Below are 27,474 nucleotides of genomic sequence, written 5' to 3' on the forward strand. Positions count from 1 at the left end.
TACTCTTTCTGCTCGAGAGGCTGAGGTTCCTACATTTCCAGCTCATGCTGGACTGTACCGTAAGCAACAAGTGAAATGAGTTCAGTGATCTCATTCTAGTCCTTCGACTCCTGTCCACATCGCTAAGCGACTGCACAGCTTGGCACAGGCCAGGATGAGTCAGCAGTCTCTGGTCATGAGAGGCCAGGCCTGGAATAGCAGGGGTGGGGGGGTGGTGTTAGGTCAGGAGCAAAATGAAGCAGAAAGGCAGTTTAGATGGCAGGGCTCAGCTCTGCAATTCACAGAGATACTGCAGGTCAAAATGAAAGAGCCTCATCAGCTCTGGGGTGAAGACTGAAGGACTGTACAAAAAGGAGCAGCAAGGGAAAAACTTAGAACAGCTGCCTACCAAACATAGCAAGAACAAATTAGAGTACCGCAGACAGAAAAAGAGGGCATCAGTAGAGCCCTGGAGGAGAAAAGATGCTCATTAAGATCTCTGTAATACCTTTTTTTCCATGTGCTCCTAAACTTGATTTAAGAAAAAGTGGTTACCTATACACCATCCTGTGGTATTTTGGTATTGCTTTCCCTATTTGATAAGTAGCAAAACAAACAAATAAAAGAAAAGCGGTACAGTAAAATCACAACAGGAAGCCTCATGTTCCATAAAATAATGTGATTATAAGTAAAAGCCTAATATCTCAAAGATGTGCATTTGGGTCAATGACATCCTCGCAAAATCTGGTCACAAAATGGTTAAAGAGAAGCACTCCAGTTAAGCTTGGGTGGCAGTAAAGAAGAGCCAAGAGAAAGGAGAGAAGTAAGTTCAGTGTTGGAACACAAAGGGAATATGAGATTGTGTCTATATTTCTGCTCCATGGGGTCAGCATGGACCTCCATCAGCAAGTGACACTTCTTGTCAACAGGACTTTCCCACGCCTCTTCCTGTGCAGGAGTACTGTTATATAGCAAGAGGAGAAGGAAAATAAAACAGTCAGAGGAAAAAAACAGGTTCAACATAAAAAATAAATCAATTAACAGACATTTTTTTGGAGGAGGCTAATAGCCTGAATGAGTCAATGGATAAAGAAAAGACTTAGGGTAGGAAACAAACTCAGAGGGCGCGTTTCTAGATAAGGAAACTGAGGTGGGGACAGAATGGTCAGCAAATAGTGGCGATGGCCCCCAAACAAGGGAGAAAGCAACTTGAAAAGTCAGATGGGGTACAGCAAGAGTTGCAGGAAAAAGAGAACACCATTATCAGGGCTGGGAAACACTAGTAAAAGATTTCTTTACAGAGCTTTAGACAGAGCTAATAAAGACTCACTCCTAACTATTTTTGTATAAAGATGAACAGTTGTGTAAAATGTATAAAAAAAAGTAGAATAAATTTTTAGTTTTTATTCCAAAGATCATTAAATCATCTCACCACCTCTTTGATAAATGCTTGACCTTAAGAAAATGAACTTTCTAGCCTCAGTTTTCTTTTCTTTGAAATGGAATATTATCACCTTGAATTATTATAAAGATGGAATCAATGTTTGCTGATCCTTATCATGGTAGTATCTATCACAGGTTGGATACTCAATGAAATGCTAATTGTTTGTATCTTATTAACCTATCATCTTCCTAAGTACTCAGTGAAAGAATCATTTCCAGTGTTGTTGCAATGGATTCAGAGGATCCAATAGGAAGACCTTACATCTAGTAAATTCCTCAGAGAATGTTGCTTCAAAAAGCTTGTTTCTATCTGGAGATTTGAAACATTATGTATGAACACAGAGGATGTTAAAAACCTATTATGTTAAAATCTCGATTTGGGGTATCTATATTGTCCAAGCAGCTTGGAACTTAATAACACGAAGTAACTAGAAACCTGAAACAGAAGAGGGATTTTTAGAAGCATCTCCAAAAGCAACAGGATAAAAGTGCTATTGGCCTTGACTGCGTGATGAGGGTTTTTTACCAAAGGGGAAAACTTAGTCCAGTTGATCATCCCAGCCTAATTGATTAATTGTGGGTCTGGCCATCTGGCTGATGAATGCTGACACCCAGCACTGATTACTGCGTAACACAAATCCGGGTGTGCTCTGCCTGCTGCCTCCCACAATAATGGCAACGCTGAACTTCAGGTTAGCTTCTTCAGGCCTCTTGGCTCAGTCTCTTCATAGAACAGTGGTTGTGGCAGGGAATATTTTACTAGACCTGGTCAAGCATTATCTTCTCTTATTTCAGTTACCCACTCCTTTCCAACTCCACGCCTACCTGCTCCTGAGCCCTCTTCTTGTATATAATCACTTCCCATGCGAAGCATTCCATCTGTAGTTTTCATCATACTGTCTGACTCTCTCATTTCCGGTTGCTCTATTCTGAAACATATTCAACTTGTCTGAAAGACCCATACTGTTATTTCACAGGGTATCCTACGGAAACATTTTTATTGTCTCTCCTTTGTTACTGGTTTATTTCAAAGTATCCTGTGCTTCCAAATAAAATTATTTCACCTAACTCATGAGCCTTATTATGAGGCCCACATATGGCTTAAGTTTTCCAGGAGGTTAACAGAATACAAAGGTTAATAGAATATAATTCTTGCATCTTAAATCTACATCTGATCCTTAGGGTGTCCCTGGGAGAAGATTCTCCCTACAAGGACTCTGGAGCACATTTAAGTGCTAGGAAAAAGAGTCAGGCCCATGTAAATAACAGGAATCAATGGGAATGCCACACACGAAATAATCAAGACAACTTGTACATGGGAGAATTCTCAAAGTAAATCAAATCTGAATGTGTAAATATAAACCCTGGGGAATTACAACCAAATTATTTTATTATTTTTTTGTAGAAAGGGATGGAGGAGTAAACTGATAGAAAATATCTTTAGAAACGTTGGCCAAAGAATCACAGTGAAAGAGAATCATTCATTTCCCCTCTCTTTTTTCTCGGACTGATTTCCATCTCAGAATTCATTTTTCTTGCTTCTCACAGATGCTGAATTCTTCTATGTTCCAGGCTGGGTTAGTGTTAATTTTCAGTAGAGAATGGCAGTAGCATGCTGAACTACAGAGTTCCAGACTGGGAGTTGGGAAATGTTTTTGGCCTGACTGTCAGTAAACAGCTATGTGTCTAGGGCAAGTCAAGTCCCTTAACTCCCCATGTCTCAGTGTCTTCATTGAAAAATGATAGGGTTGGACTACATGAACTCCATAGTCTCTGCCAACATGAAGATTCTATGGTTCTATAGCTCATTTCCTTTTTCTCTCTGGCACCAACTGCTCAGCAACTCTGCTTCTAGTCATTTCTCTGCTCTCAGTTACTGATGGAAAAATATCGCCTTCATTTACTACCCAGTATTTGGTATTTGTAACCTTTCTCTCTCTCTCTATTTTTTTTGATGCTAGATATTTTGAGTCATAAACATGAACATATCCAGATAGATGCTTTAAATTTGAAAGCATTTAAGGAGAATAGCTTTCCCATGTAGAAACATTTAGTGCAGCTCGGCATGGAGGAAGCCAGGCATCCAAAAGTGGAGCAAAGGGGCCAATTCACAAATGAGAGGAAGCCTTTCATAATAAGAGTCTCTAGACTCTCCAATTTAGATAGAGCTACCAAATTCTAGCTACTTTTCCAATCAATCGCAGACACCCTCACAGACACTTAGAACTACAAATTTGAGGACCAGCACTGGCAGTGATGCAGTTCTTATTTCACCTCCACCATGTATTGCCAAGTAGGATTTAGGATGGCATAGTAATAAGAGCCAAGAGGACAATCTGTCATTTATTTTCCTCCAAACTTTTCAAAATTTCCCATTTGGGCTCTGTTTCCCAGTTTTAATTTGGTAACTGCCATTTTTCAGCATTTCTTTTAACAGGTTACTAATAATTTCTGATACAGGATCTCATATTTCATTTTGTGCTGCTAGAACTGCTGTTAATATTTCATCTGCCTTCAATTCAGCTCTGAATCAAGGCTGCTGGGGTTTTGATACACAGTTAACACTTTGGATCTGGGGATTTGATCATCAGTGTTCACCCAGCTCGTCCATATATTTTTAGGTAAGAGTACTAAATTGTCTCAGAACTATCTCAAAGTGTGCTATACATTTTAAGGATATGTTAGAGTATCTCTTTCTGGATTTGGTATCTCTTCTGTGTTTGGTCTCCCAGGTAGCTTGCTATTTATTTCAGTATTAGTGTTCTGATAGCAGAGGGCAATGGTTCCGAGTCAGGCCTCACAGTCAGATCTAAGCTCAAAACCTTGCCCTGAGATGTACTACACAAAGCATGTTACGTCAGTTCCTTAACCTTCCAGAACCTCTATTTCTCTATTTGTAAAATAAGGATAATAACAGTGTGTGTGTGTGTTAATCACTCAGTCATGTCCTGCTCTTTGCAACCCCATGGACTGTAGTCTTCCAGGCTCCTCTGTCCGTGGAATTCTCCAGGCAAGAATACTGGAGTGGGTGGCCATTCCCTTCTCCAGGGGACCTTCCTGACCCAGGGATGGAACTTGCATCTCCTGTACTGCAGGCAGATTCTTTACCCTCTGAGCCACCAGGGAAGCCCCATCTACCCCTGTTGCTACGAGTTCTCAAAAAACCATGGGAATCATTATTTCCCTAGCATTACTAATCTAAATATTCACATTATAGTGTTATTATTTTCCAACATCTTTTCAAGGCCAACAAATTACTTTTGAGTCCAGGCTTTTGTTGTCTGCCTTTTTACAGTTTACATTTTACAAAACTCTCAGTGAGATCAAGTAAAATATTTTAAAATCAGATCCTTAAAACCATATGTACAGTTAAAAATAGTACACAGCGTCATATTCTTAAGTCACTTTTCAATCTAGCATCAAATTCTCAAAACTCTTTGTTCCTCTAACAGCGAGGCTGGGATAAGGCCCATCATACTAATGCTAATCCATTCCATAAAGAGATGATTTACTGCTACCTACTCCCAAACAATACATATTACTTCAATCCTTTTTAGTCATGGAGCAGTCATGGTCCATCAGGAAACAGAAACCACACAGTAATTTGAATAGGAAAAATTTAATATAAAGAGTTATTAACTATAACAGGGGTTTGGAGTAATGAGGGAGTGACTAATGATAAGACAACTGTAAATTATACAAGATGGGCTCAATAAAGGACAGAAATGGTATGGACCTAACAGAAGCAGACGATATTAAGAAGAGGTGGCAAGAATACATACAAGAACAATACAAAAAAGATCTTCATGACCCAGATAATCATGACCGTGTGATCACTCACTTAGAGCCAGACAACCTGGAATGTGAAGTCAAGTGGGCCTTAGAAAGCATCACTACAAACAAAGCTAGTGGAGGTGATGGAATTCCAGTGGAGCTATATCAAATCCTAAAAGATGATGCTGTTTAAGTGCTGTAGTCAATATGCCAGCAAATTTGGAAAACTCAGCAGGGGCCGCTGGACTGGAAAAGGTCAGTTTTCATTCCAATCCCAAAGAAAGGTAATGCTAAAGAATGCTCAAACTACTGCACAATTTCACTCATCTCACACACTAGTAAAGTAATGCTCAAAATTCTCCAAGCAAGGCTTCAGCAATATGTGAACCATGAACTTCCAGATGTTCAAGCTGGTTTTAGAAAAGGCAGAAGAACCAGAGATCAAATTGTCAACATCTGCTAGATCACTGAAAAAGCAAGAGAGTTCCAGAAAAACATCTATTTCTGCTTTATTGACTATGTCAAAACCTTTGACTGTGTGGATCACAATAAACTGTGGAAAATTCTGAAAGAGATGGGAATACCAGACCACCTGACCTGCCTCTTGAGAAACCTATATGCAGGTCAGGAAGCAACAGTTAGGACTGGACATGGAACAACAGACTGGTTCCAAATAGGAAAAGGAGTATGTCAAGGCTGTATATTGTCACCCTGCTTATTTAACTTATGCGCAAAGTACATCATGAGAAACGCTGGGCTGGGTGAGCACAAGCTGGAATCAAGATTGCTGGGAGAAATATCAATAACCTCAGATATGCAGATGACACCACCCTTATGGCAGAAAGTGAAGAAGAACTAAATAGCCTTTTGATGAAAGTGAAAGAGGAGAGTGAAAAAGTGGGCTTAAAGCTCAAAATTCAGAAAACTAAGATCATGGGTTCCATTACTTCATGGCAAATAGATGGGAAACAGTGGCTGAGTTTATTTTTCTGGGCTTCAAAATCACTGCGGATGGTGATTGCAGCCATGAAATTAAAAGACGCTTACTCCTTGGAAGAAAAGTAATGACCAACCTAGACAGCATATTAAAAAGCAGAGACATTACTTTGTCAACAAAGGTCTGTCTAGTCAAGGCTATGGTTTTTCCAGTAGTCATGTATGGATGTGAGAGTTGGACTCTAAAGAAAGCTGAGCGCTGAAGAATTGATGCTTTTGAACTGTGGTGTTGGAGAAGACTCTTGAGAGTCCTTTGGACTGCCAGGAGATCTAACCAGTCCATCCTAAAGGAGATCAGTCCTGGGTGTTCATTGGAAGGACTGATACTGAAGTTGAAATTCCAATATTTTAGCCACCTGACGAGAAGAGCTGACTCATTTGAAAAGACCCTGATGCTGGGAAAGATTGAAGGCAGGAGGAGAAGGGGACAACAGAGGACGAGATGGTTAGATGGCATCACTGACTCAGTGGACATGAGTTTGAGTAAACTCTGGGAGTTGGTGATGGATAGGGAGGCCTGGCGTGCTGTGGTTCATGGGGTTGCAAAGAGTTGGACATGAGTGAGCGACTGAACTGAACTTAACTGAAATTATATAAGAACAAGCAAATATAAGGAGGAGCCACGACTTCTAAGGTTGATAGAGAGTGCCCGATCAAGAGTCCCTTACACCTTTGGACCAGGCTGCAGTCTTTATTGGGCAAAGTGAAAGTGTTAGGCACTCAGTCGTGTCTGATTCTTTGCAATCTCATGGACTGTAGCCTGCCAGACTCCTCTGTCCATGGAGTTCTCAAGGCAAGAATACTGGAGTGGGTAACTATTCCCCTCTCCAGTGGATAACTATTCCCCTCTCCAGTGGATCTTCCTGACCCAGGGATCAAACCTGGGTGTCCTGCATTGCAGGCAGATTCTTTACTGACTGAACCACCAGGGAAGCCCATTGTTGCACAAGGCACAGCCAATGACTGAATGGCAGAGAAACTGCTGGAGCAGTGTGTCAGAAAAACTGGCTGGAAGTCTATACTCCAGGGTGTCTGGGAAACTGTTCACAGGGAGGCTGTTTCATCCGAGGCACTCTACCACGTAAACCACCGCCCAATGTGTGCATGTGTGTGTGTGTGTGTGTGGTGGGTAATAGAGGTAGCTGCTGGACACTGGAGAAACTACCTGAACTTCGGCTGCTGGGCCACAGGGCGGAAGTGTGTGCCGCAGGAGCCAGGCCCTAGAGAACCATGCACAGTGCAGGAGCCTGCCAAAAATGTACAGGCAACCTGGAAGGAAACCCTCTTCCTCCTATAATGTCTCTCTGAATCCTCACTGGCAAAGCGCACACACACAGACAGTCAGGAAAGGGAAATATTTAAAGGAGCCAGATACATTTTTGTTGAGCAGGCAAGGAAGGGTGAATTTGGATCTGCGTGGCAGCACATGGATAACAGGCAGAGTTATTAGATCATACACTTGATGAGATAACTCACTTTGGAGATTACAATCCAGTGTTCTCTTACTATATGACTAACTAGACTTGTTTACCTTTGCTAAAGCACTGACTCTGTATAATTAAATACATATTGTCAGAATTAAGGACAATAATATTCTATTAAATAAAAGTGGCACTACTAGTATTGGCATGATGACCTCCCCCAACCCAAATGCTGCCCGTGAGTGCTCATTCTCTTCAGTCATGTGGGCTGTTTGTGGCCCCATGGACTGTAGCCCACCAGGCTCCTGTCCATGGGATTTTCCCAGCAAGAAGATTGGAGTGGATTGCCATGCCCTCCTCCAGGGGATCTGCCTGACTCAGGGATCGAACTCACATCTCCTGTGTCTCTTGGACTGCAGGAAGATTCTTAACTGCTAAACCACTGGGTAAGCCCCAAATGCTGCCCACATATGTTTTACTTGTTTACAGTTAACAGATTAGGAAAAATGTAAAGAAATACTAAACTGTTGACCTAGATTTATGCATCGGTGATCCCAGTCCAGAATTTCAACTAAGTGGGTAAATCAGGAGAGTCATTATGAACAATCCACAGCTTCAAGAGTGGTAAAAATGAGCTCAACTATTATCTTTCCTTTCTCCTTTTCTTTTTATTGACTCTAGAACCCATATTTGCTGTTCTATGACTCATTTTGGGGGAGGCTGTTCACTATGAGTTGCTGTATTTTAGAAAAATGTATCATATATTTAGTAGGGAATTTTCCCTATGAGTCTTGTCCTATATTGTTCTACCTTCAATATTATATAGAAAAGCTTAAGTAAATGACCAATGGGAAGCATTCCTTAAGGTATACAGTGATCACTGACAGAACTGATTTTACATATGGATGGGGAGGTATACTTAAATATCTCAACTGTTTTCACCTAATTCTTTTCTTCCTTTTAGAAGAGGGCAGAACTGTTTATTCTATACCTAGAGGTAGGATTTAAAACACAAACCCCCGACATTAGAAAGGGTTGTGTGGTGGTAAGAGGCTGAGAGCACAGAAAGCAACTGGGTGAGGAGCGAGTGCTATGGAGAGGAGACAGGCTCAAAACTAAGGCCACAAAGCACCTGTCCCACCCATTTGTCTGTTTTCACTGATGCCTGGTCATAGTAGTACTATCCGCTCTCACTATTATGGGGAGGATCTACTGGCTTCCTTCAGTCGTGTTTTCTGAAAACCAGTGGGATTATCAAGCAAATACTGTAGGCATTGCTTTAGGATTTTAGACAAGTGACTGTCTTTAGAATTTTCTTTTGTTTGTGTTGTCTGTGAAGACTGAGGATAAACCTAATGACCTTACATACATTCGATCCCCATTTCCCCAGCAAACAGATATGCACACCTCTCCCCTGCAATTGTTGAGTCCAAAAGGAAACGATGACAAAGGAGAATCATAAGGCCATGTGAATCAGGCAGGCAAGTCCATTTTATTTTAGTGTGCCCTTCTGTTCAGTTGGCTGTTCTGCTCTGACCCACTATATTTACCCTGTCGGCTGCTCTTACTAGCAACATGCCTTTTTAATCAGCCTTCCTGGGGTCTGCATTTGATTACAGCATTTGTGTTCTATTTTGATTCTTTTGTACTGTGCCCTGTGGTGTTAGCTTGAAAGGTGTTATTTATAAAATGAAATTCTATTGTATTGCCACTTGGATTCAAAGAGGACATATAATATTAATGCAGAATGTATTTAATAATATCTTGAATCTATTAAATCAATTTCTTCATGAGAACATAAAATAGGAGGGATGCAAGTAGGTTGGTAACCCAGGTAATAAGTCTTAAGAATTACCTGACTCTCCTCCACAGGCATTCATAAAAGCTGGCATGAGAATCTTTCTCTTAACGTCACGGTTTCCGAAAGGAGGAGACTACCTTTCCTCAGCCAGACCAGTGAAGTGTGCACCTGTTTAAACATTCAATCGTGAAGACCAAACATTTTCCTAGGCCTTGGATGCAAATTTTTGACTAAGGAAACCATGAGACGAAACACGGATATGACTTTTTTACTACCTAGGAAGATTTAGGTAAAGAAGGAAATATAATCAACTGTTTCCAAGGAGCTGCTTGCAGAATTTGTAAAAAAGAAGAAAATTCATTATGTTCTTAACTTCCCTCAAAAGCAGGTTAGGAAAATTCTAGTGATACTAAGGATTGAGACAGAGTTTCCAGGGTGGCATGTTTAGAGTGACACAGGTTTCTTTATGGCTGCTGGGCCTACAGACAAATGCTTATGGATCAGACTGACTGGGTCCTCAACTTTTCTTCACTTCTAATTTTAATGCAAACTGAAGACTGGAACACTATATCACTATATCACAGCTTGCATGGCACATCTGTTATTGTGTACATTCCACTCTTCCACCATACCCCCTTTTTTTTTCCTGGTGATACATCTGAAATCATCAGTGACTAAGCTGCTGTTTAGATAAAGAATAAGGAAGGATCAGGTGTGGAAGACAGGTTAGCAATCAGGCTCTGCAGAATCTGCTAAAAGAAACTGTCACTCACAAGGGAAGCTGGTTATGCAGTCCTAGGGGGAGGGTTCCTAGATTTTTTGCCTGTTCACTTGCTCATTGTATATCTCCAGGAAATCTAGGGTCCATTTTTCTAATCACTAAAATATGGATAACTATATTTACTTCTTTCTATTTTCATTGGACTTCTTTAGGGATGGATGTGATAATGGTCTGGAAGGCTCCAAATTCTCTGCAATGAGGGTAGGATACAATTGCACAACATAATTAAAATAATAGTTCAGACCCCTTTTTAATTTCTCCAAATTCAGATATGAGAAACATTAACAAATGAATGAATTTCCTCCCCTTTGGTAATAAATCATATGCCTTCATTCATAAATCACATCCCAAACATGAGGGGCTAGGACATGTTGAGAAATATACACCTCAATCTTGAATGAAGCCAATTGCAAACTCCTTGCATGAAACAATCATGTTATTTATCTCTGTATCCATCTGGGCTCTACCATGTTGATTTGCATTATATAAGTACTTCATTAATGTTTGTTGAATTGAATTGAAAAATGAAATCATACAATTTCAGAGCTGCAAATAGCTAGAGATCATGTAAGTCCAGTTGCCTCATTTTGATGAGAAAACTGATGCTCAAACTGAGTGACTTATTCAAGTGCAATATTAATAATGTTAAGTCTTCGGAATAGTTAAAAATCTGTCACTGGAAATATATAACTCAATCAATTAAAAAAAATTTTTTTGTCAAAATAAAAAGTATTCTTCAGCTTAAATAGCCTGAAGTATTCTAATCTAGGGCTTCTGAGGTGGCGCTAGAGGTAAAGAACCCACCTGCCAATGCAGGAAATGTTAGGAGACCTGGATTTGATCCCTGGGTCAGGAAGATCCCCTGGAGGAGGGCATGGCAACCTACTCCAGCATTCTTGCCTGGAGAATCCCCATGGACAGAGGAGCGAGGCGGGCTACAGTCCATGGGGTTGCAAAGAGTCTGATATGACTGAAGTGACTTAGCACACACACACATTCTAATCTAACCAAGGAGGCTGAAACCTAAAGCAATAAGTAAACTTCACCAAATGACCATAGACCATAAGCATGTTAGAACTCCGTTACTAAGTTGGCACATTTTACTACTATGCCTATCCCCACTCCACCAGCATATTTTTTGTGTGTAAAGTTAAGGTCTTGAAAACAAAAAGGAGTTGCAAATCATTGAAATTATGTGGGATTTATGGATGTGCAATTCAAAAATTAAATTACTTTCATTTATTATTTCAGTTTACTACTTAGCAATATTGTAGATGGTAAGCCAATTTTAAATTCTAGGGTTCAGGAAACAAAGTAGGACAAGACAGTTTATCCTTGGTTAAATAGAAAGTGAGCAAGACTATGAGAAAGATAATTTCCCTTTAGTGGAAGTTACTCATTTGGTATTTGCAGAAACAAGTCTGTCTGACTCTTGCCTGAGTTGTCTGGTTGAATTTGTACCATAGCAATAAAAGCCAGTCAAATTATCCTTTTGACCAACTTAATTTTTTGTGAACAGTATTAAATTTCTTTTTCTTCACTTAAAACAATCAAGAGATTTAAATTCTTGGTTAGAATATAAACAATTGGTAGTCAGGTATTTTAATGATCTCCTAAAAATGGCAGCAGAGAGACTGGCAAAGAACAGAAACTGGACAAAAGTAAAATGTCGATTATTGTAAAGTAGGAATCTAGGAATCTCCCACGAACCACTTCACATTTTTCCAGAGCTCCTTTCACAGTAGAAATCTCTAAAGGTTACAGAGAACAGAACTTGAAGAAAAGGGGGACAAGTGATAGCAACAGACTCGATGCTTCCAATACCTGGAGGGCCTGCTGGAGGCCAACATTTGTATATTACCGAAACTTTACTCTGGAAACATAATCAGGTTTTTACAGATTAAGTTCAAATTACTAACTTGATATTTCAGCCTCCATTTCTTGCTCTACTTCCTTAAATGTCCCAGGTTCCAGTACTACCCAGCAAGTATTCCAGAGTGTAGCCACACTATATTAGTATTTCCCTTTTCTTGGCATTGCCAAGGGAGGCCTAAATTTTAATTTTCTATTCTATTATCTCCATGATTTATTAAATCATGTCTGGACTTCTGGGTTGGAATATTATGCATTCATTTACTATGATTCAATAAGCATCTATTATGTGTGAGACACTAGGAAAATAAATAGGAATAAGCCTTACTTCCTGCCTTCAAAGAATTAAGGAATTCACAATGCAGTGTCTACTTCCTATAAATAGCATATGTTCCTTTCTTAAAGCTTTTGTTCTTCTCTTAGTTGGAGTGTCCTAGTGTCGTTCTTTTATTAATCTAATTGCTTTAATTACCTCATAGCCTAGGTTATGTTCTATCATATCCATAAACTGTTTCCCAGTTTTTGTGGTCCACATTAATTCTCTTTTATCTTCTTTTTTAGACTAGTACAGCTGGAATAGACACTATTGCCAGTCAATATCCATTCCCCAATTTCTTCCTACCTACAGACTCCTATTTTGTTCAGAGTGGCAGTGTGCTCAGTCCTGAATGAGTTATGATATTTCTAAGCCAATTATGACAAATCTGTTCCCTGATTTCCTTGCCTCCCTAGCAACCAAGGGGGGCCTTGGGACCCAGTTCTAGTCAATAAGATCTATGTGGCAATCTGCTTGAGAAGCTGGTTTCTGAGAAAGTTTTTTCTCTTCTGATAGAGGTAAAAAGCAATCCTTCTGCTTGCCTCTTCTCCCTTTGAATATGGACAGTACACTTCTAGCTGCAGCAGCTGTTTTGTGACCATAAAGCAACAAACGTGAAATAAGAAATAAAAAAGCAAAGAGAAACACAGAGATGTTGGCCCTCACTTTATCACATACCAGCAGCTCTTTATCTCTGGACTTGTTATGTGAGAAGCACAAACCCCTATTGTTTAAGACACTCAGGTCAGAATTTTTGCTACAGAACACATTTCTAACCAAGAAATAACTTTCATAAGTTGAATTATCCAAACTATTCTTCCTAACTAGAAGGTAATCATCAGTCACATTCTTGGTATGTAATAAATATTCATTGGCTTCATATCTTGATTATATATACTAGACATTCAATAAATGTAATGAAATGCTCACTCTGAAAGCAAAGGGGAAATCTGTATTGAGAAAGGAGGATTAAACCAGGTCAAAACAGAAAAAAACAGTCTAAAATAAGAAGTTCTATGACGAGGATTTGTTACAACCTAGTTCAGTTAGTAATAAAATAAAAACAAACTTGTAAAAGTTTTCTAAAAATAGTCAAAATGTATTTTAAGTAAGAAAGAAGACATTAAGAAGTCCCAAAGGCATGGATATTTTAAAGAAGAGATGATACAAATAAGATTTCTATTAAATATAGAGAAGACAATGCAATGCAGTTCTGATTCTGTTAAAACTAAGCGAGGAGCCGGCACTCGTTAAGTAGCACTAACAAGACGTTTTCTCTGTCCCTCAGGTAGCGTGGTTGCGACTCACGCAAATACTCCAGACTCCTCAGCATGCTAACTAGTTTCCAAAATCTTTCACCTGACGTTTGAACCCATGAATGAGGAAACTATTAGAGCATTTGCTTTGGGAGAAAAGGCTACATAAGTTAGGACAGAAACTATTTTCAAGTATTCCAAGTATTCCAAATAATGGGGAACTGTTGAAGAGGGAAATAAGTAGCTTTGGGTCGTTTTAGGTTAGTGACCTTAAATATAAGGTGTGATTTAATCAGAAGCCAGAGTAATCATGGCAGGAGGTGGGGAAAAAGACTCAGCTGCCTGGAGTTTGGGAGGACTTTGGTGGCAGTTTTCAGTTCAAGCTAAAACGGAGCTAAAACTGCAGGATTCTGTCAGAAGCTCCACAAACAAAGGGCTGCATTATGTAACGCATCTTGTATTCCTTTGTGAACTAGTCCACAACAAAGTTTCATTAGTTCCCCACCCGCCAAGACATTTTACCACTTCCAGGCTGCAACTTTTTGTCCAAAAGGGAAACTTTCTACCTCAAATTAAAAGTTTAAATTGTAAGAAAACTGACATTTTCCCATGAACTTAATCAAGTCAATCTGAACTTCATACAGACCAGGAAAATTTTACTTCTTAAGCAAGGTATTGTTTTGCTTAGTTGCTCAGTCGTGTCCAACTCTTTGGGACCCCATGGACTGTAGCCTGCCAGGCTCCTGTCCATGGCAATTCTCCAGGCAAGAATATTGGAGTGGGTTGCCATGCCCTCCTCCAGGGAATCTTCCCAACCCGGGGATCGAACCCAGGTCTCCCACATTGCAGACGGATTCTTTACCGTCTGAGCCACCAGGGAAGCCCTGGTGGATCAATGTAATTTCATTTGAAGAATTTCCAAATAACTCAGCAATAATTAAAAATAGTTATCAAATTCTCTCTTGAGTTATCAAACTCTCTCATTTTCTGATAATGTTATTCTGTTAAGCACACCAATTCTCTGAGGGTCACTGTTCAGTATAGCAGTTTATTGGCAAAATAGGAAGACAGCATGTTGCATGCATGGTATATAGCAATACAATCTCTAAATACTATCTTTTCTTCAAAATAAAATTCATTTGTGCCGGTCATGAGGATATTTTAAGATTAAATACAGTCCTACATTATCAAATTTAATTTTTGTATATAAAAATCCTTTGCTTAGCAGTTTAATTACTTTATCAATTACTAATGTAGTAGTATATAAAGGAGATCAAACCAAGCAAAGGAGAAGAGAGTGACAGTGGATGAGATGGTTAAATAGCATCATTGACTCAATGGACATGAATTTGAGCAAACTCCAGGAGACAGTAGAGGACAGAGGAGCCTGGAGTGGTCCATGGGGTAGCAAAGAGTCAGACATGACTTCGAGACTGAAAAATGTAGTATTATATAATATTTTGATCAACTGTAGAAATTTATCTATTGGATAGATTTTTCTCTCTTGACATTTCAAATGTTTGCTTAATGCCTGTTAGTTAGACCCCTCTGAAAGTGACTAAGTTTTACTGGGGAATACTTCATGAGAACTGGGATTCAGGGCAACTTACTGGTAAGGTATATGTATATAGATTTTCATCCTTCTGGGCTTTGTTCATTCAAAATGCATCACTCTGGAACCAAGAATTATGTTCTGTAAGTTGAGTAATCGTATCTCTCCATTTAGTCAGGATAGTTTCAGTGGAACAGTGGCCACGTTCATTCTCAAAAGTGCCCTCATTTGGATGATAAATTATGGGATTATCCTACACATAAGCTTTAAAAAAGTTACTTATAACATCATTTATAGTCATAATGATTGTCTTTAGGGCAAATTAAAATAGTCACTATTGGTCCACTTCTGTAAAGTGAAAGAGATAAACTATTAAAATAAAACTTGATTACTTTAATCCCAATGCTTCAACCAGAGAGATTTTATTATATGAAAGTTTAAGATAAGAATAATTTTGGAAAGTCATATTTTTATTGATTATTTACCATAACTAATTTTAGGCAGTACTGGGGTGGCTTACGGAGAAGGCAATGGCAACCCACTCTAGTACTTTTGCCTGGAAAATCCCATGGATGGAGGAGCCTGGTAGGCTGCAGTCCATGGGGTCGCTAGAATCAGACACGACTGAGCGACTTTACTTTCACTTTTCACTTTCATGCATTGGAGAAGGAAATGGCAACCCACTCCAGTGTTCTTGCCTGGAGAATCCCAGGGACGGGGAAGCCTGGTGGGCTGCCGTCTATGGGGTCGCGCAGAGTCAGACACGACTGAAGTGACTTAGCAGTAGCAGCAGGGGTGGCTTAGCCCTATTTCATGCAAGAAGGTATATCTGCTCCTAAAATTTGCTCTAATGAAAAAAGCACAAGATCTGAAATACAATTCTTTAACTCTAGGATTTGAATCCTAATTCAACTATTTGCTCAGTTGTCAAATTCAAATGATCTCTGTGAGCATCATCATTATTAATCCCTTCTAAGCTACCTTTAAGGGCATTTTATAAATTAGAAGTGAAAGAGCTATATATTCTATAAAAACCTGGCATGATTTCAAAGTAGTTGTTATTCTTTTTATAATAAAGACAGTTTTTGGATGGACTTCAGAAAAATTGTCCACAACAACGAAGATTGAGTCACACATGTGGGAACAGGAGTCTGTCTCTAGAATATTCTTTTATGGCTTCATCACATTTCTGGGTAATACCTGTGAGTGGACTTTGATGGCCCACAAAGATCTAAGGGGGAAAGATGAATAGACTCTGTGCACAGAGGCCAGAGAATGAAAGTCTGAAATTTCAAGTGTACAATTCTGATCAAATGTTTTGTTAGTAGTTTCATGAGTTTCTGATACAGATCAGTGAAAGTGAAAGTTGCTTAGTTGTGTCCAACTCTTTGCGACCCCATGGACCCATGGAATTCTCTAGACCAGAATACTGGAGTGGGTAGCCTTTTCCTTCTCCAGGAGATCTTCCCAACCCAGGGACTGAACCCAGGTCTCCTGCATTGCAGGCGGATTCTTTACCAGCTGAGCCACAAGAGAAGCCACCTGATACAGATAATCTTTCTTCAAAATGGGAGCTAGAGGAGCTAGAGTAGGAATTAATTTGTGGAGCAGAGCAATTTTCTCTTTGCTCATCACATTTTAAAGAGATTCCTAGATCCCTACTGATATGTTCCTCTTTCTTCGTGTGGATCAGTCCCCTCTTTCTTCTCTGAAATATTAAATTCTTTGGCCCAGAAAAAATTCTAAGTGTTCAAAGTTAATTCTCTTGATCTGACATTAAAATTATATGGAAAGTTTTTAAAAAAAATTTTTCCTTTATATTTATGTAATTAAATGATTTTATTTTTAAAAGGTCTCTAACCTTTCCCTCAATTAAAAAATAAGCATTTATTTCTTTTAGTAATTATAGGAAAGTTCTTACAAATTCTTCTTTATTTAAATAATTAAATGGATAAATACACTAAATGGAGAGTTAATCCTTTAATGTATGGCTTTTTTGTCTGTTTAAATGGACTACTGTGAAATTTAGGGCTCTAGTACCTAATTGGAGGCCCAAGAACCTTCAGGTTTATACAAAGTTCTATCAAGCAACTCTCTAATAATTCTGTTTTACATATGTACTATTTGCAAAGGTTACTGGTAGGATAAATAGAGGTGTGAATGGTAAGAGCTTGCAGATGGAAGAGGAATGTCAAGGCTGTACTTGATACCCCTGAGCTGACAAAGAGCTCTGGAAATGTCCCCATCCCTTAGAGAAAAAAATCTCTCTTACACATTCCTTTTATTAGAAGTTCATTTGTGTTTAACAAATCCCTCTTTTAAAATGCAAATCTGCCTTGTGAACCCATAAACCTCATTCACACCTTATTAGTTACTTTGATGTTCTAGAATCTGATCAACACTTAACTGATATTGGCAATCTGGGAATGAACAAATAGCTCAGGTTGGGACAAGGGAAATTTGGGTAGAGTGGGACTGGAGGTGGTAGGGTAAGGCTTTCATTTGTGGGCAATAGTGAAGTGAAAATCACTCAGTTGTGTCCGACTCTTTGAGACCCCTTGGACTATAGAGTCCATAGAATTCTCCAGGCTAGAATACTGGAGCGGGTAGCCTTTCCCTTCTCCAGGGGATCTTAACAACCCAGGGGTGGAACCCAGGTCTCCCACATTGCAGGCAGATTCTTTACCAGCTGAGCCACAAGGGAAGCCCAAGAATACTGGAGTGGGTAGCCTTTCCCTTCTCCAGGGGATCTTTCCAACCCAGGAATTAGACTGGGGTCTCCTGTATTGCAGGCAGATTTCTTACCAGCTGAGCTACTAGGGAAGTCCTTGTGGGCAATAGGGCATACTGATATTTTGCAGTTTTGTCCAGGGGAGTGGCAGTAGCTTGGCATACTACAAAACGAGCACTTTTCTTGATTGCCAATGCCTGACTGAGATCAGAACAAGTCTGGAAGCCTGAAAATTTTCAGGTTTCAAATATTTAGCCATAGCAAGTTAATTGAATTTACTCTTTCCTGAAAACCTTTCTAGCTAATTCTCACTATTTCTCCAACAGCAACCTTGGATTCTAAGACCCATGGTTCAGCCTCCCAGATTCAAAGCTCAACTGAATTCCACCCCACCCCGACAAAAAGAATTTGAATGCGGCCCAGTCCTTTTTCATTGTCTCACTGGTCATTCACAGTTTTGGAGATTATGGTTGGTATGTAATCCTAGAATATACTGTAAGCAGTTTCAGAAGAATATAAGATGATGTATTATTTATATATCTGTTTTAGTAAGTGCCATTCAATCTGATATCAAAAGGTTGCAAAATTTGAATTAGACTTCAGTTGAATTAAACTGCAAGTCCTAGTTAGACAGAAATTCAAGGAAAAATATTTTATGACATCTTAAACCATTATTAATCACCTCTCCTTTTATATGAAAAATAAATATGCTAAAATCTTCATTGTTAAGAAAGGGGGTCATCTTTCCCGCCAAAATGGCTAATTTTAGTTTTTATGTGGTTGGATACATTTGTAAACTATTACATGAAAACATATGGTTGGAACATGCTTATTCCTTCACGAGTATTCTTTTGAGGCTGCAAAATTTCCCTTAGTTGTTCCATGTGCTAGTTTGTTGTGCTGATGGCTTCTTGTTCTAAATAGTTTTCTTCCTTTTCCATACTTAATGAAATAAATTCTAATATGGAAAAAAAAAAAAGAATCCCTTTAAGGAAGATCTCTTTCTTGTAGATGTAGGCTGGGAACTGACATAGGTCACAGAGGGACAGCAAACATTATGTCACACATTCTTCAAGTAATTGATCTCTTTGAGGTTTATTCACCTGAACGTATTTGGACAAGTAGTGAAGCAATAGTGGGAAAGGGATCACTGGTGTGGCTAATTTTCAGTTACCTGTAAAGTGCTAAACACATTTTTCTTTTTATTTCTTACTATCTACACACATTTCTGATTCATAAGATCAGTGAACTACCATTTTAAGCTATGTCATCAATAACGAACAGTGAAAAGTTCCAAAGGTATTAAAACTTCACAAAGCCTGATCTTGGACTTTGAGTATATGATTCTCAGTTGATACTTGAGTATAATAGTCAACTGTTAAATTGGCATGGTTGAAGTGAAGGTCTTTCAAATAGAAGGGTATTGAAGAAAAACTGAGATTCCCTCCAACTATTTAATCTGATTTTTTTCTTACTTTATATTTTGTCCTTACCTTTCCTTATAATACTCCACCTTTTCCCCCTATGTGTATTTACTTCCATATCTTCTCAATTCTGCTTGATAGAGAGGCTTTACTGTTTTGGCATATGAACGATTCTCTATAAATGCTTGTTGAATGTACAAATCCACTTGAACAAATATTTTGAAAGAAAAAATAGAAAAACTTTAAAATAAGCAAATTAACAAATCTACAACCTTGGGGGGGGAAAATCCATGAAAGAAACAAAATGATTAATAATTTTAAGTATATTAGGAAGGATGAAGCCAGAAAGTTAAAAATTAGAAATCATAGAATTAGAAAAAAAAAAAGAAATACAGTTTGACACAATTGAAAGCACATGCAGAAGGAAGCTAATATATTGATTATTAACAGAATTCAATGGAAAGACTGAAATTAGAATGTTAGTATTATTGTATCAAAGCAGAAAGTTATTTCCTTCTCCTCCAACTCTAAAGATAAAATAAAATTCTCTAATGTCACCGAGAACAGAATAGAGCATAACATTTGGGATTTAAGAGTTGCAGTACTAGTTGTTCAAGGTAAGCCACATTGGGCTGTGTGGTTCTGGCTTCCAAGATGACCCTCAATGACCCCTGCTGGCTGGTATTCACACTCTTGTGTAGTCCAACCTACAACCCCTATCAGGGTTGACTTGTGTGACCAAACAATGTGGCAAAAGTGATTTGTATGACTCTCAATTTGAGGTTAGGAAATCCATTGCTCCTCTCTTTCTGCTTTTTGATCACTCACTGTGAAGTCAGCCTCCATATTGTGAAGACACTTAAGCAAATTAACAAATTGGAGGTCCACATGGCAAGAAACTGAGACAAAGAGTCAACACTGACTTCTGCTTCATGTGAGTTAGCCACCTTGGAAGTGGATCTTCTAGCCCCAGTCAAGCTTTCAGATGGCTGCAGCCTCTGCTGACATCTTGAAATCAGAATCACAAAAATGAAAGATCTGAAACCAGAACCACCCTGCTAACCTGCTCCTGAATTCCTGATCATGAGAGATTCCTGAGAGATAACACATGTTCTCTTTTAAGTTACTATGGTCTTGAGGGGTTTTTTTTTGTTCTTTTTTTTAGCAATAGATAACTACGGTAATCTATGTGTGCACCAGGAGACTTCACAGAGACTAAGCCAGACCTACCTTTGAGTGTTTGAGTGTTTGAGGTACGGGTCAGCAGTGGACTGCCACAGGGGCAGGGGCTCTGGGTGCAGTAGACCTGGGTGTGGCATAAGCCCTCCTGAAGGAGGTCGCCATTAACCCACCATAGAGCCACCAGAACTTACACAGGACTGGGGAAACAGACTCTTCGAGGACACAAACAGAACCTTGTGCACACCAGGACCCAGGAAAAGGAACAGTGACCCCACAAGAGACTGACCCAGACTTGCCTGTGAGTGTCCAGGAGTCTCTGGCAGAGGCGTGGGTTGGTGGTGGCCTGCTGCAGGGTTGGGGGCACTGAGTGTGGCAGTGGGTGCACGGGACCTTTTGAAGGAGATTGCCATTATCTTCATTACCTCCTCCATACTTTGGTCTCAGGTCAACAACAGGGAGGGAACACAGCCCCGCCCATCAACAAAAAATTAGATTAAAGATTTACTGAGCATGGCCCCGCCCATCAGAACAAGACCCTGTTTCCTCCTGTCAATCAGTCTCTCCCATCAGGAAACCTCTTATCTTTATCCATCAGAGGGCAGATAGAATGAAAACCACAATCAGAGAAAACTAATCAAACTGATCACATGAACCACAGCCTTGTCTAATTCAATGAAACCATAAGCCATGCCGTGTAGGGCCACCTAAGATGGACAGGTCATGGTGGAGAGTTCTGACAAAATGTAGTCCACTGGAGAAGGGAACGCCAAACCACTTCAGTATTCTTGCCTTGAAAATCCCATGAACAGTATAAAAAGGCAAAAAGATAGGACACTGAAGGCAAAAAGACAGGACACTGAAAGATGAACTCCCCAGGTCGGTAGGTGTCCAATATGCTACTGGAGATCAGTGGAGAAATAACTCCAGAAAGAATAAAGAGACAGAGCCAAAGCAAAAACAACACCCAGCTGTGGATGTGACTAGTGATAGAAGTAAAGTCCGATGCTGTAAAGAACAATATTGTATAGGAACCTGGAATGTTAGGTCCATAAATCACAGTAAATTGGAAGTGGTCAAACAGGAGATGGCAAGAGTGAACACCAACATTTTAGGAATCAGTGAACTAAAATGGACTGGAATGGGTGAATTTAACTCAGATGATCATTATATCTACTACTGTGGGCAAGAATCCCTTAGAAGAAATGGAGTAGCCCTCATAGTCAATAAAAGAGTTCAAAATGCAGTACTTGGAAGCAATTGCAAAAATGACAGAATGATCTCTGTTCATTTCCAAGGCAAATCATACAATATCACAGTAATCCAAGTCTATGCCCCAACGAGTAATGCTGAAGAAGCTGAAATTGAACAGTTCTCTGAAGACCTACAAGACCTTCTAGAACTAACACCCCCAAAATATGTCCTTTTCATTATAGGGGCCTGGAATGCAAAAGTAGGAAGTCAAGAGATACCTAGTAACCAGTGAAGTTGCTCAGTCGTGTCTGACTCTTTGTGACCCCATGGACTGTAGCCTACCAGGCTCCTACATCCATGGAATTTTCCAGGCAAGAGTACTAGAGTGGGTTTCCATTTCCTTCTCTAGGGGATCTTCTCAACCCAGGGATCGAACTCAGGTCTCCCACATTGCAGGCAGACACTTTACTGTCTGAGCCACCAGGGAAGCTCGATTTGGTCCATACACCTGTTTTAATAGCTTACGGTGGATATCTGGAGCTGACTGAGTGAGAAACCTGTCTTTAAGATCACTCATCCCTCTTCACTTTCGGAATCAATGTCAGTCAGTCTGTGAAGGGCTCCTCTCAGTCTATCTAGGAATTTACCAGGAGCTTCCTTCTCCTGCTGTTCCATGTTTGCCAATTTGGCATAGTTTAAAGTCTGAAAGACACGGGAATACCAGAGCACCTGACCTGCCTCTTGAGAAACCTATATGCAGGTCAGGAAGCAACAGTTAGAACTGGACATGGAACAACAGACTGGTTCCAAATAGGAAAAGGAGTATGTCAAGGCTATATATTGTCACCCTGCTTATTTAACTTATATGCAGACTACATCATGTCAGGCTGGATGCAGCACAAGATGGAATCAAGATTGCCAGGAGAAATATTAATAACCTCAGATATGCAGATGACACTACCCTTATGGCAGAAAGTGAAGAACTAAAGAGCCTCTTGATGAAAGTGAAAGAGGAGAGTGAAAAAGTTGGCTTAAAACTCAACATTCAGAAAACTAAGATCATGGCACCCAGCCCCATCCCTTCATGGCAAATAGGTGGGGAAACAATGAAAACAGTAAGAGACTTTATTTCTGGGGGCTCCAATATCACAGCAGATGGTGACTGCAGCCATGAAATTAAAAGACACTTGCTCCTTGGAAGAAAAGCTATGACCAACCTAGACAGCCTATTAAAAAGCAGAGACATTACTTTGCCAACAAAGGGCCATCTAGTCAAAACTATGGTTTTTCCAGTAGTCATGTATGGATGTGAGAGTTGGATGATAAGGAAAGCTGATCACAGAAGAACTGATGCTTTTGAACTGTGGTGTTAGAGAAGACTCTTGAGAGTCCCTTGGACTGCAAGGAGATCAAACCAGTCAATCCTAAAGGATATCAGTCCTGAATATTCGTTGGAAGGACTAATGCTAAGGCTGAAGCTCCAATACTTTGGCCACCTGATGAGAAGAACTGACTCCTTTGAAAAGACCCTGATGCTGAGAAAGATTGAAGGTGAGAGGAGAAGGGGACAACAGAGGATGAGATAACAGAATGGCATAACTGTCTAGATGGACATGAGTTTGAGTAAGCTCTGGGAGTTGGTGATGGACAAGGAATCCTGGTGTGCTGCAGTTCATGGGGTCCCAAAGAGTTGGACATGACTGAGTGACTTAACTGAACTGAAATAAGGTAATGATTGTGGCTTTTTTTTTTTTTTTTTTTGTACCTCTGGTATATGGAATTAGATGAATCATAATCCTCGGTACATGATACATGCTCCTTACTGGACCTCATCTAGCCTACTTTATTCATGTAGTTTTTTTTTCAAAATTAATTAATAAACACTAGTGCCTGGAGAATCCCAGGGATGGGGGAGCCTGGTGGGCTACAGTCCATGGGGTCACATAGAGTCAGACACGACTGAAGCGATTTAGCAGCAGCAGCAGCAACAGCAGCAGCAGCAGCAAACTATGTCCCTGAAAGAAGAGTTAGGAGCTTTTGAATAACCTACATCTATTGCCCTAGCTCTGCTCATTTACACTCTTGCCTCTTCCACCCAAGATAGCCATTATTCTGATTCTTAAGTCTATCATTTCTTTGTTTCCCTTTTCATGTAGTTTCATCTCATCTATCGGTATTCTTAAATTTATGTTTGCATGTGTATAGAAGTATACATATATACATATACATATACATATACATATACATATACATGGGCTTCCCTGGTGCCTCAGTGATAAAGAATCTGCTTGCAATGCAAGAGAGGCAGGATGTGCAGGTTCCATACCTGGGTCAGGAAGATCCCCTGGAAGAGGAAATGGCAATCTACTCTAGTATTCTTGCCAGGAGAATCCCATGGACAAAGGAGCCTGGCCGACTACAGTCCTTGGGACCATGAAGAGTTTGAGACAACCGAAGCAACTGAGCAAACATGCATGCATTTGTATATGTACAATTATTATGTATGCAGTGTGTATATAGTTCGATTGCTTTTAACTTTATGTGTGCGAGTGCTCAGTTATGTGGGACTCTTTGCAACCCCATGGACTGTAGCCCACCAGGCTCCTGTGTCCATAGAATTTTACAGGCAAGAATACTGGGGTGGGTTTCCATTTCCTACTCCAGGAGATATTCCCCACTCAGGGACTGAACCTACATCTCCTGTGTCTCCTGCATTGGCAGGTGGATTCTTTACCCCTGAGCCACCTGGTAAGCCCACTTTTAGCTCTATAAAATGCTACTATGCACTATATAATGCTTTGAGATTTAATTATTTTCACTTAATATTACAATGTTGAAATTTACCCATGTTGCACATCACTGCAGGGCTTCCCAGGTGGTGCTAGTGGTAAAGAACCTGCCTGCCAACATCGGAGACAGAGACACTGGTTCAGTCCCTGGGTGGGGAAGATCCCCTGGAGAAGGGCATGGCAACCCACTCCAGTTTTCTTGCCTGGAGAATCCCATGGACAGAGGAGCCTGGCGGGCTACAGTCCATAGGGTCACAAAGAGTTGGAGACAACTGAAGCGACTTAACTCGCAGGCAGGCTCGCATATCACTGCAGTTCATTCATTCTGTGTCTAACTATCCATCTATTGATGTTGCTAATGTTGCTATCGATGTGGTAAGAAAGCCAGAAAAATGGGACTAATAAGCCCTTATATTTGGAATTATGTAGTTTTGAGTAGGCAGGATAAAGTATATTTAGGACATAATTTAAATGAATTCACTAGCTCTAGAAATGAAAAAATAATCAGAAGATTAATATTAAAATTAAAAAATCTTTCTCTATGGATAATGGATATTCAATAGCATATTTTTTAAACCCGACACACATCATAAATATAACATAGTTTGTTATATACAGACATGTGGGCCCCACAGTTGTTTGTTGAAGTGATTATTACAAATAAGAAAGGCATATGAAAATATAGTAAAAGTTCCCTGTATAAAAGTAAAATGTTAATATTCTAAAGGACTCATTGTAGGAGACTATATTGGTGAGTGAATACAAAAATCACCTACCCTTTAAAAATTCACATAATACATTTTTATGTAAATAATAAGTATGTACAGAAATTTTTTTTATTACCAACTGTTCTCAAACACATATGCATTATCAAAGAATTCCTGTATATGATTAACTAATAGCTCCTTTAAACCTTATAACTACAATCCAAAGCATTAATGACAAATATAATTAAATATCTAGCCAAATGGTGAGGATCTCTCAAACTCACCTCTCACCCTTTTCCCAATCACTCAAAGACGACATTCCTTTGTCTTGATAGCACTATCCGGAAGCTAGACTCATTCGTTAATTCCAAAAATGTTTCAACTGTATTTGTTTCAGTCAGCTGTTTCCTGGTATCTTTTAGGCTAGCATCAGTTTACAATGGATAGTATTTTTGAAATTCAATGTTATTTTATTTTAATATTATTATTAGTTCCCCCACTTTCACTCTCTTCCCCAACCCACCCAGCACCTCAAGAGGGGGTGTTGAGTCATAGCTATTTAATGACTCCTATGAAGAAGGCTGAGCGCTGAATATTGATGCTTTTGAACTGTGCTGTTGGAGAAGACTCTTGAGAGTCCCTTGGACTGCAAGGAGATCCAAACAGTCCATTCTGAAGGAGATCAGCCCTGGGATTTCTTTGGAAGGAATGATGCTAAAGTTGAAACTCCAGTACTTTGGCCACCTCATGCGAAGAGTTGACTCATTGGAAAAGACTCTGATGCTGGGAGGGATTGGGGGCAAGAGGAGAAGGGGACGACAGAGGATGTGATGGCTGGATGGCATCACTGACTCAATGCCGGAACTCCGGGAGTTGGTGATGGTCAAGGAGGCCTGGCGTGCTGCGATTCATGGGGTCGCAGAGTTGGACACTACTGAGCGACTGAACTGAACTGAACTGAAGCTAAACAAATTCTGAAAGAGATGAGAATACCAGACCACCTGACCTGCCTCTTGAGAAACCTATGTACAGGTCAGGAAGCAACATTTAGAACTGGACACGGAACAACAGATTGGTTCCAAATAGGAAAATGAGTACGTCAAGGCTGTATATCGTCACCCTGCTTATTTAACTTCTATGCAGAGTACATTGTGAGAAATGCAGGGCTGGATGCAGCACAAGTTGGAATCAAGATTGCCAGGAGAAATATCAATAACCTCAGATATGCAGATGACACCACCCTTATGGCAGAAAGTGAAGAAGAACTAAATAGCCTCTTGATGAAAGTGAAAGAGGAGAATGAAAATGTTGGCTTAAAGCTCAACATTCAGAAAACTAAAAATCATGGCATCCAGTCCCATTACTTCATGGCAAATAGATGGGAAACAGTGGAAACAGTGGCTGAGTTTATTTTGGGGGGCTCCAAAATCACTGCTGATGGTGATTACAGCCATGAAATTAAAAGACGCTTACTCCTTGGAAGGAAATTTATGACCAACCTAGATAGCATATTAAAAAGCAGAGACATTACTTTGTCCACAAAGGTCCATCTAGTCAAGGCTATGGTTTTTCCAGTGGTCATGTATGGATGTGAGAGTTGGACTCTAAAGAAAGCTGAGTGCCGAGGAATTGATGCTTTTGAACTGTGGTGTTGGAGAAGACTCTTGAGAGTCCCTTGGACTGCAAGGAGATCCAACCAGTCCATCTTAAAGGAGATCAGTCCTGGGTGTTCATTGGAAGGACTGATGCTGAAGCTGAAATTCCAGTGCTTTGGCCACCTCATGCGAAGAGTTGACTCATTGGAAAAGACTCTGATGCTGGGAGGGATTGGGGGCAGGAGGAGAAGGGGACGACAGAGGATGAGATGGCTGGATGGCATCACAGACTTGATGGACATGAGTCTGAGTGAACTCCGGGAGTTGGTGATGGACAGGGAGGCCTGGTGTGCTGTGATTCATGGGGTCACAACAAGTCGGACACGACTAAGCGACTGAACTGAACTGAAACTAAACAGACTTCTAATACAAGTAGATTTTTGTTATGGAGTAGCCAAATTAATTTTATTCATTAAATTAGGATTTATATAGCCACTTGGCTTTACAAAATAGACACAATCACTTTCTCTGACTTGATAAAATCACAAAGAATGTGTATGAAGACTATAGAACAGGAGATATTTCATGCTCAGTTCTTCACTGAACGAATCATTTAGATGGAGGACTAGAGGAAAAAGATTGATGGAATAGAACCTTCAACTAC

General features: G+C 39.9%; 1 protein-coding gene across 28 annotated transcripts in view; it reads right to left on the reverse strand.

The window, feature by feature from the left end:
• ZBTB20 (zinc finger and BTB domain containing 20) overlaps positions 1 to 27,474 on the reverse strand; it is an 865,788-nt gene that overhangs the window by 328,666 nt on the left and 509,648 nt on the right. For 3 of the 28 annotated variants that reach the window (XM_061427631.1, XM_061427611.1, XM_061427482.1), the window contains exon 1: positions 4 to 26,061. The exons of the other annotated variants lie outside the window; for them this stretch is intronic. The gene's annotated coding sequence lies outside the window, so the exon portion shown is untranslated. Of the gene's footprint in view, positions 1 to 3; positions 26,062 to 27,474 lie in introns of those variants that run through there. 28 annotated transcript variants of the gene reach the window in all.

This window comes from Bos javanicus, chromosome 1 (genome assembly GCF_032452875.1).
Source record: "Bos javanicus breed banteng chromosome 1, ARS-OSU_banteng_1.0, whole genome shotgun sequence".
Classification (NCBI taxonomy): domain Eukaryota; kingdom Metazoa; phylum Chordata; class Mammalia; order Artiodactyla; family Bovidae; genus Bos; species Bos javanicus.